Genomic DNA, 16,765 nt, shown 5'->3' on the forward strand with positions numbered 1-16,765 from the left:
AGTTTCTTGGCAATTTCTCGCATGGAATAGCTTTAATTTCTCAGAACAAGAATAGACTGACGATTTTCAGAAGAAAGTCTTTGTTTCTGGCCATTTTGAGCCTGTAATCGAACCCACAAATGCCGATGCTCCAGATACTCAACTAGTCTAAAGAAGGCCAGTTGTATTGCTTCTTTAATCAGGACAATAGTTTTCAGCTGTGCTAACATAATTGTAAAAGGGTTTTCTAATGATCAATTAGCTACAAAGGTCATTTACAACATTAACAATGTCTACACTGTATTTCTCATCAATGTTATGTTATTTTAATGGATAAAAAAATGTTTTTCTTTAAAAAAAAGGACATTTCTAAGTGAACTCAAACGGTTGAATGGTACTGTAAATTGTAGTCATTTGGCGGTTATGCATTTTTCTTCATGTGTCAGGCCCTAGCAAGACTTGCTGTCACCATGGCGATCATAATAAAACAACATCAAATAGAAAGAAGGTATGGGCTCTGGTCAAAAGTAGTGCACTATATAGGGAATAGGGTGCCAGTCTAAAGTAGTGCATTATATAGGGAATAGGGTGCCAGTCTAAAGTAGTGCATTATATAGGGAATAGGGTGCCAGTCTAAAGTAGTGCATTATATAGGGAATAGGGTGCCAGTCTAAAGTAGTGCATTATATAGGGAATAGGGTGCCAGTCTAAAGTAGTGCATTATATAGGGAATAGGGTGCCAGTCTAAAGTAGTGCACTATATAGGGAATAAAGGGTGCCAGTCTAAAGTAGTGCATTATATAGGGAATAGGGTGCCAGTCTAAAGTAGTGCATTATATAGGGAATAGGGTGCCAGTCTAGTATAGGAATAGCAGTCTAAAGTAGTGCATATATAGGGAATAGGGTGCCAGTCTAAAGTAGTGCCATCTAAAGTATATAGGGAATAGGGTGCCAGTCTAAATATGGTGCCAGTCTAGTAGCATTATATAGGGAATAGTGCCAGTCTAAAGTAATAGGGTAGCCAGTCTAAAGTAGTGCATTATATAGGGAATAGGGTGCCAGTCCAAAGTAGTGCATTATATAAATAGTAGTGTAGTGCATTATATAGGGAATAGGGTGCCAAAGTCTAAAATAGGTAGTCTAAAGTATTATATAGGGAATAGGGTGCCAGTCTAAAGTAGTGCATTATATAGGGAATAGGGTGCCAGTCTAAAGTAGTGCATTATATAGGGAATAGGGTGCCAGTCTAAAGTAGTGCATTATATAGGGAATAGGGTGCCAGTCTAAAGTAGTGCATTATATAGGGAATAGGGTGCCAGTCTAAAGTAGTGCATTATATAGGGAATAGGGTGCCAGTCTAAAGTAGTGCATTATATAGGGAATAGGGTGCCAGTCTAAAGTAGTGCATTATATAGGGAATAGGGTGCCAGTCTAAAGTAGTAGTCTAAAGTAGTGCATTATATATAGGAATAGGGTGCCAGTCTAAAGTAGTGCATTATAATAATAATAATAATAATATATGCATTATATAGGGAATAGGGTGCCAGTCTAAAGTAGTGCATTATATAGGGAATAGGGTGCCAGTCTAAAGTAGTGCATTATATAGGGAATAGGGTGCCATTCTAAAGTAGTATATTATATAGGGAATAGGGTGCCAGTCTAAAGTAGTGCATTATATAGGGAATAGGGTGCCAGTCTAAAGTAGTGCATTATATAGGGAATAGGGTGCCAGTCTAAAGTAGTATATTATATAGGGAATAGGGTGCCAGTCTAAAGTAGTGCATTATATAGGGAATAGGGTGCCAGTCTAAAGTAGTGCATTATATAGGGAATAGGGTGCCAGTCTAAAGTAGTGCATTATATAGGGAATAGGGTGCCATTCTAAAGTAGTATATTATATAGGGGTGCCAATAAAGGGTGCCAGTCTAAAGTAGTGCATCTAAAGTATATAGGGAATAGGGTGCCAGTCTAAAGTAGTGCATTATATAGGGAATAGGGTGCCATCTAAAGTAGTGCATATATAGGGAATAGGGTGCCAGTCTAAAGTAGTGCATTATATAGGGAATAGGGTGCCAGTCTAAAGTAGTGCATTATATAGGGAATAGGGTGCCAGTCTAAAGTAGTGCATTATATAGGGAATAGGGTGCCAGTCTAAAGTAGTGCATTATTATATAGGTGCAATATAGGGTGCCAGTCTAAAGTAGTGCATTATATAGGGAATAGGGTGCCAGTCTAAAGTAGTGCATTATATAGGGAATAGGGTGCCATTCTAAAGTAGTGCATTATATAGGGAATAGGGTGCCAGTCTAAAGTAGTGCATTATCTAAAGTAGTGCATTATATAGGAATAGGGTGCCAGTCCAGTCTCTAAAGTAGTGCACTATATAGGGAATAGGGTGCCAGTCTAAAGTAGTGCATTATATAGGGAATAGGGTGCCAGTCTAAAGTAGTGCATTATATAGGGAATAGGGTGCCAGTCTAAAGTAGTGCATTATATAGGGAATAGGGTGCCAGTCTAAAGTAGTGCATTATATAGGGAATAGGGTGCCAGTCTAAAGTAGTGCACTATATAGGGAATAGGGTGCCAGTCTAAAGTAGTGCATTATATAGGGAATAGGGTGCCAGTCTAAAGTAGTGCATTATATAGGGAATAGGGTGCCAGTCTAAAGTAGTGCATTATATAGGAATAGGGTGCCAATAGGGTGCCAGTCTAAAGTAGTGCACTATATAGGGGAATAGGGTGCCAGTCTAAAGTAGTGCATTATATAGGGAATAGGGTGCCAGTCTAAAGTAGTGCATTATATAGGGAATAGGGAATAGGGTGCCAGTCTAAAGTAGTGCATTATATAGGGAATAGGGTGCCAGTCTAAAGTAGTGCATTATATAGGAGTCTAAAGTAGTGCATTATATAGGGAATAGGGTGCCAGTCTAAAGTAGTGCATTATATAGGGAATAGGGTGCCAGTCTAAAGTAGTGCATATATAATAGGGAATATGGTGCCAGTCAAAAGTAGTGCATTATATAGGGAATAGGGTGCCAGTCTAAAGTAGTGCATTATATAGGGAATAGGGTGCCAGTCTAAAGTAAAGTAGTGCATTATATAGGGAATAGGGTGCCAGTCTAAAGTAGTGCATTATATAGGGAATAGGGTGCCAGTCTAAAGTAGTGCACTATATAGGGAATAGGGTGCCAGTCTAAAGTAGTGCACTATATATTATATAGGGAATAGGGTGCCAGTCTAAAGTAGTGCATTATATAGGGAATAGGGTGCCAGTCTAGTGCATTATATAGGAATAGGGTGCCAGTCTAAAGTAGTGCATTATATAGGGAATAGGGTGCCAGTCTAATGTAGTAGCACTATATAGGGAATAGGGTGCCAGTCTAAAGTAGGGGAATAGGGTGCCAGTCTAATGTAGTGCACTATATAGGGAATAGGGTGCCAGTCTAATGTAGTGCACTATATAGGGAATAGGGTGCCATTTGAGAAGCGTACTTAACATAAGGGAACAACACAGAATAAGTCTCGTTGCAAAATGGCAAATCCAGAATATGATTCCAAATAAGATGAGAGAGGGATGAGAGGGAGGGATGAGAGGGAGGGATGAGACCTTTTAATCCTTCATGTGGAATCTATTCAGCAAATTCTTATTGATGGTAATTATGGCTGAGAGCGGGAGAGGGAGAGAGAGGGGGAGGAAAGAGAGATATGGGGAGAAGGGGGAAATAGAGAGGGGGAGAGGGTGCCAGTCTAAAGTAGAATATAGAGAATAGAGAGGGAGAGATATGGGGAGAGTCTAGGGGGAAATAGAGAGGGGGAATAGGGTGCCAGTCTAGGGAATAGAGGAGAGAGAGAGAGAGTCTAATGTAGAGAGAGTCTAAAGTAGTGCACTATATAGATCTAATGAGAGGAGAGAAAGAGGAGAGAAGAGGGAGGGGGAGAGGGAGGGAAAGAGAGAGGGAGAGAGAGAGAGAGGAGAGAGAGAGGGAGAAGAGAGAGAGGGAGAAGATCCATATAGGAGAGATTCAGAGAGAGAGAGGAGGCTGAGAGAGTGAGGGAGAGAGAGGGGAGAGAGAGGAGGGGTGGGGGAAGAGAGAGAGAGAGAGAGAGGGAGAGAGAGGGAGAGAGAGAGAGAGAGAGAGAGAGAGAGAGAGAGAGAGAGGGGGGGAGAGAGAGAGAGAAGAGAGAGAGAGAGAGAGGTGGGGAGAGAGAGGTGAACAATAGGATTAACCTCTATCAAATACAGACTTTATTTCAGCACTGCAGAAACCATAAGCTCTGCCAACAGTTGTTTTTATGCTTTAATCAAAAGGAGGATTTTGGAATTGTTTAGCATAAATTATCTTGTCAGAAGTCACCATGCTGCACGTCTGATATACAGTATGAGAGAGTTTATGGGCGCTATGATATTCAATAATATATGTGCTGGCACGGACAGGAAACAAACTACAGTCTACACCAGTGGTCACCAAACTTTTTCTGAGTCAAGATCACTTTCTGAGTAAAGAGGCTGAGATCTACCGCTCTGATTTTTTTATTTACATGACTTTAAAAAAATGTAAGTCTATGCAACTTTTAAACCAATTAAAAACAGTTCTGTAGCAATGAGGTTTGTGCAGTAAACTATAGGCCCAATAGAATAACACCGCATGCTGGCTTTGCTTGAATAGCATATATTAATAGCCCTGCCAATGCATTGTTGTTCTGGCCATTTATAAAAATGATATTTCCAAATTTGAGCTAGGCTATATGATCACACCGGTAAAATATCCATTGTTGTATTGCTTGAGTGAGCATACATTTAAATAATTTGTTTTTTATTTTACTGGGCTGATGGTGCCTGCATCTGATGGTCTGTCTCAGCGGAGGGAGAGAGCAGCAGACTGAGGGTCAGTCTCAGCAGAGGGAGAGAGCAGTAGACTGAGGGTCAGTCTCAGAAGAGGGAGAGAGCAGCAGACTGAGGGTCAGGCTCAGCAGAGGGAGAGAGCAGCAGACTGAGGATCAGTCTCAGCAGAGGGAGAGAGCAGTAGACTGAGGGTCAGTCTCAGTGGAGGGAGAGAGCAGCAGACTGAGGGTCAGTCTCAGCAGAGGGAGAGAGCAGCAGACTGAGGGTCAGGCTCAGCAGAGGGAGAGAGCAGCAGACTGAGGGTCAGTCTCAGCAGAGGGAGAGAGCAGTAGACTGAGGGTCAGTCTCAGCGGAGGGAGAGAGCAGCAGACTGAGGGTCAGTCTCAGCAGAGGGAGAGAGCAGTAGACTGAGGGTCAGTCTCAGCAGAGGGAGAGAGCAGCAGACTGAGGGTCAGTCTCAGCAGAGGGAGAGAGCAGTAGACTGAGGGTCAGTCTCAGCAGAGGGAGAGAGCAGCAGACTGAGGGTCAGTCTCAGCAGAGGGAGAGAGCAGTAGACTGAGGGTCAGTCTCAGTGGAGGGAGAGAGCAGCAGACTGAGGGTCAGTCTCAGCAGAGGGAGAGAGCAGTAGACTGAGGGTCAGTCTCAGTGGAGGGAGAGAGCAGCAGACTGAGGGTCAGTCTCAGTGGAGGGAGAGAGCAGCAGACTGAGGGTCAGTCTCAGCAGAGGGAGAGAGCAGTAGACTGAGGGTCAGTCTCAGCGGAGGGAGAGAGCAGCAGACTGAGGGTCAGTCTCAGTGGAGGGAGAGAGAAGTAGACTGAGGGTCAGTCTCAGCGGAGGGAGAGAGCAGCAGACTGAGGGTCAGTCTCAGCAGAGGGAGAGAGCAGCAGACTGAGGGTCAGTCTCAGCAGAGGGAGAGAGCAGCAGACTGAGGGTCAGGCTCAGCAGAGGGAGAGAGCAGCAGACTGAGGGTCAGTCTCAGCAGAGGGAGAGAGCAGTAGACTGAGGGTCAGTCTCAGCGGAGAGAGAGAGCAGCAGACTGAGGGTCAGTCTCAGCAGAGGGAGAGAGCAGCAGACTGAGGGTCAGTCTCAGCGGAGGGAGAGAGCAGCAGACTGAGGGTCAGTCTCAGCGGAGGGAGAGAGCAGTAGACTGAGGGTCAGTCTCTCAACATCCCTCCTCTCTCCCTTTCCTCCACTGACACTGACCAAAAAGGAACACTATCTTCCAGCTGATGGCGAAACTGGAGTCGCACAGCATTATTTCTGCCTCATGCACAAATTCATGTTGTTACTCCTATGAACAGAGAAAGTTAAACATTTCTCGATATTAAAAAAGACCCAAGCCGCTAATAATAACAACAACGCCTATAGATCCACGTTCCTCCTCATTCATTAGAGCTGCAGTGCTTGTTGTGGCGCTGAGTGGAAATAGGAAGAACGCACATTTAATGGGTTATAAAAGTGTTGAATACAAAGTGTTGACAGAGTAAGAACTTAAACATGAACTCAACTCATAAAAACAGCAGCTCTTTGCTGCATTCGTTGACAGTCTCTCTCTAGTCATGGGCTTAAACGTTTTGAAATCTCACAGTATCAATTTTGCCGTAGCTTTCTTCTATGCCTGCTACGTTACTGCAGACTCGGTCATCTGAGCAATCTGATTGGCCAGCGGAGACATAATGCACATAGTTTCCTCTCCAGGCCCACCGGGAAGGTAGAGTTTGTACCTTCAGACACATGAAACGGCAAACGAACAATTGAAAAATATACTGCACATGGAAACCAAACGAGGGTGGACTATGGTGATAGGTGGGATGGGCTGAGGGCTGGGATTAAAGAGCTGAGGTCTATGGTGATAGGTGGGATGGGCTGAGTGGCGGGATTAAAGAGCTGAGGTCTATGGTGATAGGTGGGATGGGCTGAGAGAGGTGGGATTAAAGAGCTGAGGTCTATGGTGATAGGTGGGATGGGCTGAGAGAGGTGGGATTAAAGAGCTGAGGTCTATGGTGATAGGTGGGATGGGCTGAGGGGTGTGATTAAAGAGCTGAGGTCTATGGTGATAGGTGGGATGGGCTGAGGGGTGGGATTAAAGAGCTGAGGTCTATGGTGATAGGTGGGATGAGCTGAGGGGCGGGATTAAAGAGCTGAGGTCTATGGTGATAGGTGGGATGGGCTGAGGGGCGGGATTAAAGAGTTGAGGTCTATGGTGATAGGTGGGATGGGCTGAGGGTGGTTGAGGGGTGGGATTAAAGAGCTGAGGTCTATGGTGATAGGTGGGATGGGCTGAGGGTGGTTGAGGGGTGGGATTAAAGAGCTGAGGTCTATGGTGATAGGTGGGATGGGCTGAGGGGCGGGATTAAAGAGTTGAGGTCTATGGTGATAGGTGGGATGGGCTGAGGGTGGTTGAGGGGTGGGATTAAAGAGCTGAGGTCTATGGTGATAGGTGGGATGGGCTGAGAGAGGTGGGATTAAAGAGCTGAGGTCTATGGTGATAGGTGGGATGGGCTGAGAGAGGCTGAGGGGTGGGATTAAAGAGCTGAGGTCTATGGTGATAGGTGGGATGGGATGAGGGGTGGGATTAAAGAGCTGAGGTCTATGGTGATAGGTGGGATGGGCTGAGAGAGGTGGGATTAAAGAGCTGAGGTCTATGGTGATAGATGAGAGAGGCTGAGGGGTGGGATTAAAGAGCTGAGGTCTATGGTGATAGGTGGGATGGGCTGAGGGGTGGGATTAAAGAGCTGAGGTCTATGGTGATAGGTGGGATGGGCTGAGGGGTGGGATTAAAGAGCTGAGGTCTATGGTGATAGGTGGGATGGGCTGAGGGGTGGGATTAAAGAGCTGAGGTCTATCTGTGGTATTGTGTTGGGTGGCAAAACTGCACATTTTAGAGTGACCGTTCATTATCCCCAGGACAAGGTGCACCTGTGTAATGATCATGCTGTTTAATCAGCTTCTTGATATGCCACACATGTCAAGTGGATGGATTATTTTGGCAAAGGAGAAATGCTCACTAACAGGGCTGTTAACAAATGTGCGTTCAAAATTGGAGAAAAATATGTTTTTTTGTGCGTATGGAACATTTCTGGGATCTTTCATTTCAGTTCATGAAACATAGGACCAATACTCGACATGTCACCCTCCCTAGGAGAGGGGGTGACATTGATCATTTATTTTTAAAACGAGAGGCTGCCTGGATCTTTAACTTAAAGACCCTCGCTCCCGTCGGACACAACGTAGACTTTGATCTGATGCCATTCTTGTGATTATTGTGACTTTGCCATTGTAATTGTTTGTAAACTTGTGTAGTTAAATTAATCTATGATCGTATGCTATCCATTTGTTGTTTGTATGCTGTTCTTTGTATGCCATTTTAATATTTGAGAATTAACCAATGGTATTAGGCCACTCTTGGCCATGATTATAGACACCTGTGTCTTTTGACACTATATAAACGAGTCATCCCGTAGTGTTTGTGATTATACCCTGATGAAGACAGCTTGGCTGTCGAAACGTTGGTAATTACATTTTTGCATCTGAGCTCCTGGAGTGTGCGGCTCTCTTTTATTTTCAAGGTTTCTACTCCGCTAGCCAGCACCTCGTCTAAATAGGTGTGCGTTTCTTTTTCTTCTAGAGCGTTTATATTTTTGTTCAGGATATTATGATATGAATATATTCTAATATCATAATATTAGAATGATTATAACTAAAAACATTTGTCATAAGAAACTAGCTCTCAGGTATACAGAAAATACCCGAGCTCTGAAGCAACTTCCAGAAAATTGGAACGGAAATGGCGCCACACCAAACTGGAAGTCTTCTGAATAGTTTGGAAAGACAGTACCGTACAGTATCGAAGAGCCCTCACTGCTGCTCGATCAACCTATTTTTCCAACTTAATTGAGGAATATAAGAACAATCCGAAATTTATTTTTGATACTGTCGCAAAGCTAACTAAAAAGCAGCATTCCCCAAGTGAGGATGGCTTTCACTTCAGCATCAATAAACTTCTTGAAGAACTTCTTTGAGGAAAAGATCATGATCATTAGAAAGCAAATTACAGACTCCTCTTTAAATCTGCGTATTCCTCCAGAGCTCAGTTGTCCTGAGTCTACACAACACTGCCAGGACCTAGAATCAAGAGAGACACTCAAGTGTTTTAGTACTATATCTCTTGACAACAATGATGAAAATAATCATGGCCTCTAAACCTTCAAGCTGCATACTGGACCCTATTCCAACTAAACTACTGAAAGAGCTGCTTCCTGTGCTTGGCCCTCCTATGTTGAACATAATAAACAGCTCTCTATCCACCGGATGTGTCCCAAACTCACTAAAAGTGGCAGTAATAAAGCCTCTCTTGAAAAAGCCAAACCTTGACCCAGAAAATATAAAAAACTATCGGCCTATATCGAATCTCCCATTCCTCTCAAAACCTTTAGAAAAAGCTGTTGCGTAGCAACTCACTGCCTTCCTGAAGACAAACAATGAATACGAAACGCTTCAGTCTGGTTTAAGACCCCATCATAGTACTGAGACGGCACTTGTGAAGGTGGTAAATTACCTTTTAATGGCGTCAGACCGAGGCTCTGCATCTGTCCTCGTGCTCCTAGACCTTAATGCTGCTTTTGATACCATCGATCGCCACATTCTTCTGTAATTCTTCCCAAATTGGTCTACACGGACAAGTTCTGGCCTGGTTTAGATCTTATCTGTCAGAAAGATATCAGTTTGTCTCTGTGAATGGTTTGTCCTCTGACAAATCAACTGTAAATTCCGGTGGTCCTCAAGGTTCCGTTTTTTTTGTTTTCACTATATATTTTACCTCTTGGGGATGTCATTCGAAAACATAGTGTTAACTTTCACTGCTATGTGGATGACACACAGCTGTACATTTCAATGAAACATGGTGAAGCCCCAAAATTGCCCTCGCTAGAAGCCTGTGTTGCAGACATAAGGAAGTGGATGGCTGCAAACGTTCTACTTTTAAACTCAGACAAAACAGAGATGCTTGACAATTAATCTTGATGGTTGTACAGTCGTCTCAAATAAAACTGTGAAGGACCCTAATCTCTCTACCCACTCAACCCACTTGAGTGTTGGTGGTTGAAGATATCCCTCTAGTGGTGTGGGGGCTGTGCTTTGGTGGGTGGGGTTATATCCTTCCTGTTTGGCCCTGTCCGGGGGTATCATCGGATGGGGCCACAGTGTCTCCTGACCCCTTCCTGTCACAGCCTCCAGTATTTATGCTGCAGTAGTTTATGTGTCGGGGGGCTAGGGTCAGTTTGTTATATCTGGAGTACTTCTCCTGTCTTATCCGGTGTCCTGTGTGAATTTAAGTATGCTGTCTCTAATTCTCTCTTTCTCTCTTTCTTTCTTTCTTTCTCTCGGAGGACCTGAGCCCTAGGACCATGCCTCAGGACTACCTGGCATGATGACTCCTTGCAGTCCCCAGTCCACCTGGCCGTGCTGCTGCTCCAGTTTCAACTGTTCTGCCTGCGGCTATGGAACCCTGACCTGTTCACCGGACGTGCTACCCTTCCCAGACCTGCTGTTTTCAACTCTAGAGACAGCAGGAGCGGTAGAGATACTCTTAATTATCGGCTATGAAAAGCCAACTGACATTTACTCCTGAGGTGCTGACTTGCTGCGCCCTCGACAACTACTGTGATTATTATTATTTGACCATGCTGGTCATTTATGAACATTTGAACATCTTGGCCATGTTCTGTTATCATCTCCACCCGGAACAGCCAGAAGAGGACTGGCCACCCCTCATAGCCTGGTTCCTCTCTAAGTTTCTTCCTAGGTTTTGGCCTTTCTAGGGAGTGCTTCTACACCTGCATTGCTTGCTGTTTGGGGTTTTAGGCTGAGTTTCTGTACAGCACTTTGAGATATCGGCTGATGTAAGAAGGGCTTTATAAATACATTTGATTTGATTTGATATTCTTGTTCCCATTACAAAATCTATTAATTAACATTGCATGTTAAGATTGACGATTGATAATTTAACATATGGTTAATTTTAAAATGTTCTAGGCTTGAGATATTTTTATTTGGTTTTAGATGAGTCAAATGCCTCCTCAGAGAATAACTGGTCTGGCACATTCCCCTGCAACCATCACACATACTCTCATGCAAACCTCCTCCTCCTTGTCCTACCAAAAATAAACATACTTCTCAACCTCTCCCACATGTCAGAGTTCAAACATCTTCAGTCCCGAGGAGCTCCATGGCATCCACACCTGGGTTCAAATACTATGTGAAATCTTTCAAATACTTATACTGTTTGCTCTAGCCTGGCCAGCATCCCAGAACGGTGGGGTTTGATCTTTTGTGACAATTCTATTGGTTCCATTGCGTCAGGTGAGCTTAATCAAGGCCAGCTAAGGTATTTGAAATGATTTCGAATAGTATTTGAAACCAGTTCAGACGACATCTGGTCTTTCTCTGCGACGTCCTAAATGACGGCGCTGGAGCTACTTTTGTCTTCACCCTAAAACAACAGCAGGGAAGTAAGAACCTCATTGCTACATCGCCAGTCATCTCACTGGGAACCTGATGCACGTTCAGACACAAGCCTGCATGGGAGGCTGGGTGTATCCTTTATACGACGAGCTAGGACTTTAGGAAGAGAGGAGAAGAGAGGGGGAAGAGGAGGAGGGGAGGGCAGCGAGGAGAGGAGAGAAGAGAGGAGAGGAGAAGAGAGGGGGAACAGGAGGAGGGGAGGGCAGCGAGGAGAGAAGAGAGGAGAAGAGAAGCGAGGGGGAACAGGAGGAGGGGAGGGCAGCGAGGAGAGGAGAGAAGAGAGGAGATGAGAGGGGGAAGAGGAGGAGGGGAGGGCAGCGAAGAGAGGAGAGAAGAGAGGAGAGGAGAAGAGAGGGGGAACAGGAGGAGGGGAGGGCAGCGAGCAGAGGAGAGAAGAGAGGAGAAGAGAGGGGGAAGAGGAGGAGGGGAGAGCAGCGAAGTGAGGAGAGAAGAGAGGAGAGGAGAAGAGAGGGGGAACAGGAGGAGGGGAGGGCAGCGAGGAGAGGAGAGAAGAGAGGAGAAGAGAGGGGGAAGAGGAGGAGGGGAGGGCAGCGAGGAGAGGAGAGAAGAGGGAGAAGAGAGGGGGAAGAGGAGGAGGGGAGGGCAGCGAGGAGAGGAGAGAAGAGAGGCGAAGAGAGGGGGAAGAGGAGGAGGGGAGGGCAGCGAGGAGAGGAGAGAAGAGGGAGAAGAGAGGGGGAAGAGGAGGAGGGGAGGGCAGCGAGGAGAGGAGAGAAGAGAGGAGATGAGAGGGGGAAGAGGAGGAGGGGAGGGCAGCGAAGAGAGGAGAGAAGAGAGGAGAGGAGAAGAGAGGGGGAACAGGAGGAGGGGAGGGCAGCGAGCAGAGGAGAGAAGAGAGGAGAAGAGAGGGGGAAGAGGAGGAGGAGAGGGCAGCGAGGAGAGGAGAGAAGAGAGGAGAAGAAAGGGGGAAGAGGAGGAGGGGAGGGCAGCGAGGAGAGGAGAGAAGAGAGGAGAAGAGAGGGGGGAGAGGAGGAGGAGAGGGCAGCGAGGAGAGGAGAAAAGAGAGGAGAAGAAAGGGGGAAGAGGAGGAGGGGAGGGCAGCGAGGAGAGGAGAGAAGAGAGGAGAAGAAAGGGAGAGAACCAGGCAGGTGTGATTTGAAATTAAAGATCCCAGAAATGTTCCATCTCACCATCTTACCAACATGGCACAGGATATCCAAAAATAGAGAATAGGAAAACAAACATTCCACCAAAACATCTTCTACTCCAGATCAGGATGTTGAGGTGGTGCTGTGAATGAATACATTTCCACAAAGATGCTTTGATTACCTAACACTCTCTTCTTTCCATCACCCTCACTTCACTATCAAACACCCTGTCTAACTAACCTACAGAACACCCTCCCTCCCTGTCTAACTAACCTACAGAACACCCTCCCTCCCTGTCTAACTAACCTACAGAACACCCTCCCTCCCTGTCTAACTAACCTACGGAACACCCACCCTGTCTAACTAACTAATCTACAGAACACCCTCCCTGTCTAACTAACCTACAGAACACCCTCCCTGTCTAACTAACCTACACAACACCCACCCTGTCTAACTAACTAACCTACAGAACACCCTCCCTGTCTAACGAACCTACAGAACACCCTCCCTGTCTAACTAACCTACAGAACACCCTCCCTGTCTAACTAACCTACAGAACACCCTCCCTGTCTAACTAACCTACAGAACACCCACCCTGTCTAACTAACTAACCTACAGAACACCCTCCCTGTCTAACTAACTAACCTACAGAACACCCTCCCTGTCTAACTAACCTACAGAACACCCTCCCTGTCTAACTAAACTACAGAACACCCTCCCTGTCTAACTAACTAACTAACCTACAGAACACCCTCCCTGTCTAACTAACCTACAGAACACCCTCCCTGTCTAACTAACCTATAGAACACCCTCCCTGTCTAACTAACCTACAGAACACCCTCCCTGTCTAACTAACTAACCTACAGAACACCCTCCCTGTCTAACTAACCTACAGAACACCCTCCCTGCCTAACTAACCTACAGAACACCCTCCCTGTCTAACTAACCTACAGAACACCATCCCTGTCTAACTAACCTACAGAACACCCTCCCTGTCTAACTAACCTACAGAACACCCTCCCTGTCTAACTAACCTACAGAACACCCTCCCTGTCTAACTAACTAACCTACAGAACACCCTCCCTGTCTAACTAACTAACCTACAGAACACCCTCCCTGTCTAACTAACTAACCTACAGAACACCCTCCCTGTCTAACTAACCTACAGAACACCCTCCCTGTCTAACTAACCTACAGAACACCCTCCCTGTCTAACTAACCTACAGAACACCCTCCCTGTCTAACTAACCTACAGAACACCCTCCCTGTCTAACTAACTAACCTACAGAACACCCTCCCTGTCTAACTAACTAACCTACAGAACACCCTCCCTGTCTAACTAACCTACAGAACACCCTCCCTGTCTAACTAACCTACAGAACACCCTCCCTGTCTAACTAACCTACAGAACACCCTCCCTGTCTAACTAACCTACAGAACACCATCCCTGTCTAACTAACTAACTAACTAACTAACTAACTAACTAACTAACTAACTAACTAACTAACTAACTAACTAACTAACCTACAGAACACCCTCCCTGTCTAACTAACCTACAGAACACCCTCCCTGTCTAACTAACTAACTAACTAACTAACTAACCTACAGAACACCCTCCCTGTGTAACTAACCTACAGAACACCCTCCCTGTCTAACTAACTAACTAACTAACCTACAGAACACCCTCCCTGTCTAACTAACCTACAGAACACCCTCCCTGTCTAACTAACTAACTAACCTACAGAACACCCTCCCTGTCTAACTAACTAACCTACAGAACACCCTCCCTGTCTAACTAACTAACCTACAGAATACCCTCCCTGTCTAACTACCTACAGAACACCCTCCCTGTCTAACTAACTAACCTACAGAACACCCTCCCTGTCTAACTAACTAACCTACAGAACACCCTCCCTGTCTAACTAACTAACCTACAGAACACCCTCCCTGTCTAACTAACTAACCTACAGAACACCCACCCTGTCTAACTAACTAACCTACAGAACACCCTCCCTGTCTAACTACCTACAGAACACCCTCCCTGTCTAACTAACCTACAGAACACCCTCCCTGTCTAACTAACCTACAGAATACCCTCCCTGTCTAACTAACCCACAGAACACCCTCCCTGTCTAACTAACTAACCTACAGAACACCCTCCCTGTCTAACTAACTAACCTACAGAATACCCTCCCTGTCTAACTACCTACAGAACACCCTCCCTGTCTAACTAACTAACCTACAGAACACCCTCCCTGTCTAACTAACTAACCTACAGAACACCCTCCCTGTCTAACTAACTAACCTACAGAACACCCTCCCTGTCTAACTAACTAACCTACAGAACACCCTCCCTGTCTAACTAACTAACCTACAGAACACCCTCCCTGTCTAACTAACTAACCTACAGAATACCCTCCCTGTCTAACTACCTACAGAACACCCTCCCTGTCTAACTAACCTACAGAACACCCTCCCTGTCTAACTAACCTACAGAATACCCTCCCTGTCTAACTAACCCACAGAACACCCTCCCTGTCTAACTAACCTACAGAACACCCTCCCTGTCTAACTAACTAACCTACAGAACACCCTCCCTGTCTAACTAACTAACCTACAGAATACCCTCCCTGTCTAACTACCTACAGAACACCCTCCCTGTCTAACTAACTAACCTACAGAACACCCTCCCTGTCTAACTAACTAACCTACAGAACACCCTCCCTGTCTAACTAACTAACTAACCTACAGAACACCCTCCCTGTCTAACTAACTAACCTACAGAACACCCACCCTGTCTAACTAACTAACCTACAGAACACCCTCCCTGTCTAACTACCCACAGAACACCCTCCCTGTCTAACTAACCTACAGAACACCCTCCCTGTCTAACTAACCTACAGAATACCCTCCCTGTCTAACTAACCCACAGAACACCCTCCCTGTCTAACTAACCTACAGAACACCCTCCCTGTCTAACTAACCTACAGAACACCCTCCCTGTCTAACTAACTAACCTACAGAACACCCTCCCTGTCTAACTACCTACAGAACACCCTCCCTGTCTAACTAACCTACAGAACACCCTCCCTGTCTAACTAACTAACCTACAGAACACCCTCCCTGTCTAACTAACTAACCTAGAACAGCCTCCCTGTCTAACTAACTAACCTACAGAACACCCTCCCTGTCTAACTAACTAACCTACAGAACACCCACCCTGTCTAACTAACTAACCTACAGAACACCCTCCCTGTCTAACTACCTACAGAACACCCACCCTGTCTAACTAACCTACAGAATACCCTCCCTGTCTAACTAACCCACAGAACACCCTCCCTGTCTAACTAACTAACCTACAGAACACCCTCCCTGTCTAACTAACTAACCTACAGAACACACTCCCTGTCTAACTACCTAACCTACAGAACACCCACCCTGTGTAACTAACTAACCTACAGAACACCCTCCCTGTCTAACTACCTACAGAACACCCTCCCTGTCTAACTAAACTACATAACACCCTCCCTGTCTAACTAACTAACCTACAGAACACCCTCCCTGTCTAACTAACTAACCTACAGAACACCCACCCTGTCTAACTAACCTACAGAATACCCTCCCTGTCTAACTAACCCACAGAACACCCTCCCTGTCTAACTAAACTACATAACACCCTCCCTGTCTAACTAACTAACCTACAGAACACCCTCCCTGTCTAACTAACCTACAGAACACCCTCCCTGTCTAACTAACCCACAGAACACCCTCCCTGTCTAACTAACCTACAGAACACCCTCCCTGTCTAACTAAACTACAGAACACCCTCCCTGTCTAACTAACTAACCTACAGAACACCCTCCCTGTCTAACTAACTAACCTACAGAACACCCTCCCTGTCTAACTAACCTACAGAATACCCTCCCTGTCTAACTAACCTACAGAACACCCTCCCTGTCTAACTAACCTACAGAACACCCTCCCTGTCTAACTAACCTACAGAACACCCACCCTGTCTAACTAACTAACCTAACCTACAGAACACCCTCCCTGTCTAACTAACTAACCTACAGAACACCCTCCCTGTCTAACTAACCTACAGAACACCCTCCCTGTCTAACTAAACTACAGAACACCCTCCCTGTCTAACTAACTAACTAACCTACAGAACACCCTCCCTGTCTAACTAACCTACAGAACACCCTCCTGTCTAACTAACCTATAGAACACCCTCCCTGTCTAACTAACCTACAGAACACCCTCCCTGTCTAACTAACTAACCTACAGAACACCCTCCCTGTCTAACTAACCTACA

The sequence above is a fragment of the Oncorhynchus keta genome, chromosome 19, assembly GCF_023373465.1.
Source record: "Oncorhynchus keta strain PuntledgeMale-10-30-2019 chromosome 19, Oket_V2, whole genome shotgun sequence".
Lineage (NCBI taxonomy): Eukaryota > Metazoa > Chordata > Actinopteri > Salmoniformes > Salmonidae > Oncorhynchus > Oncorhynchus keta.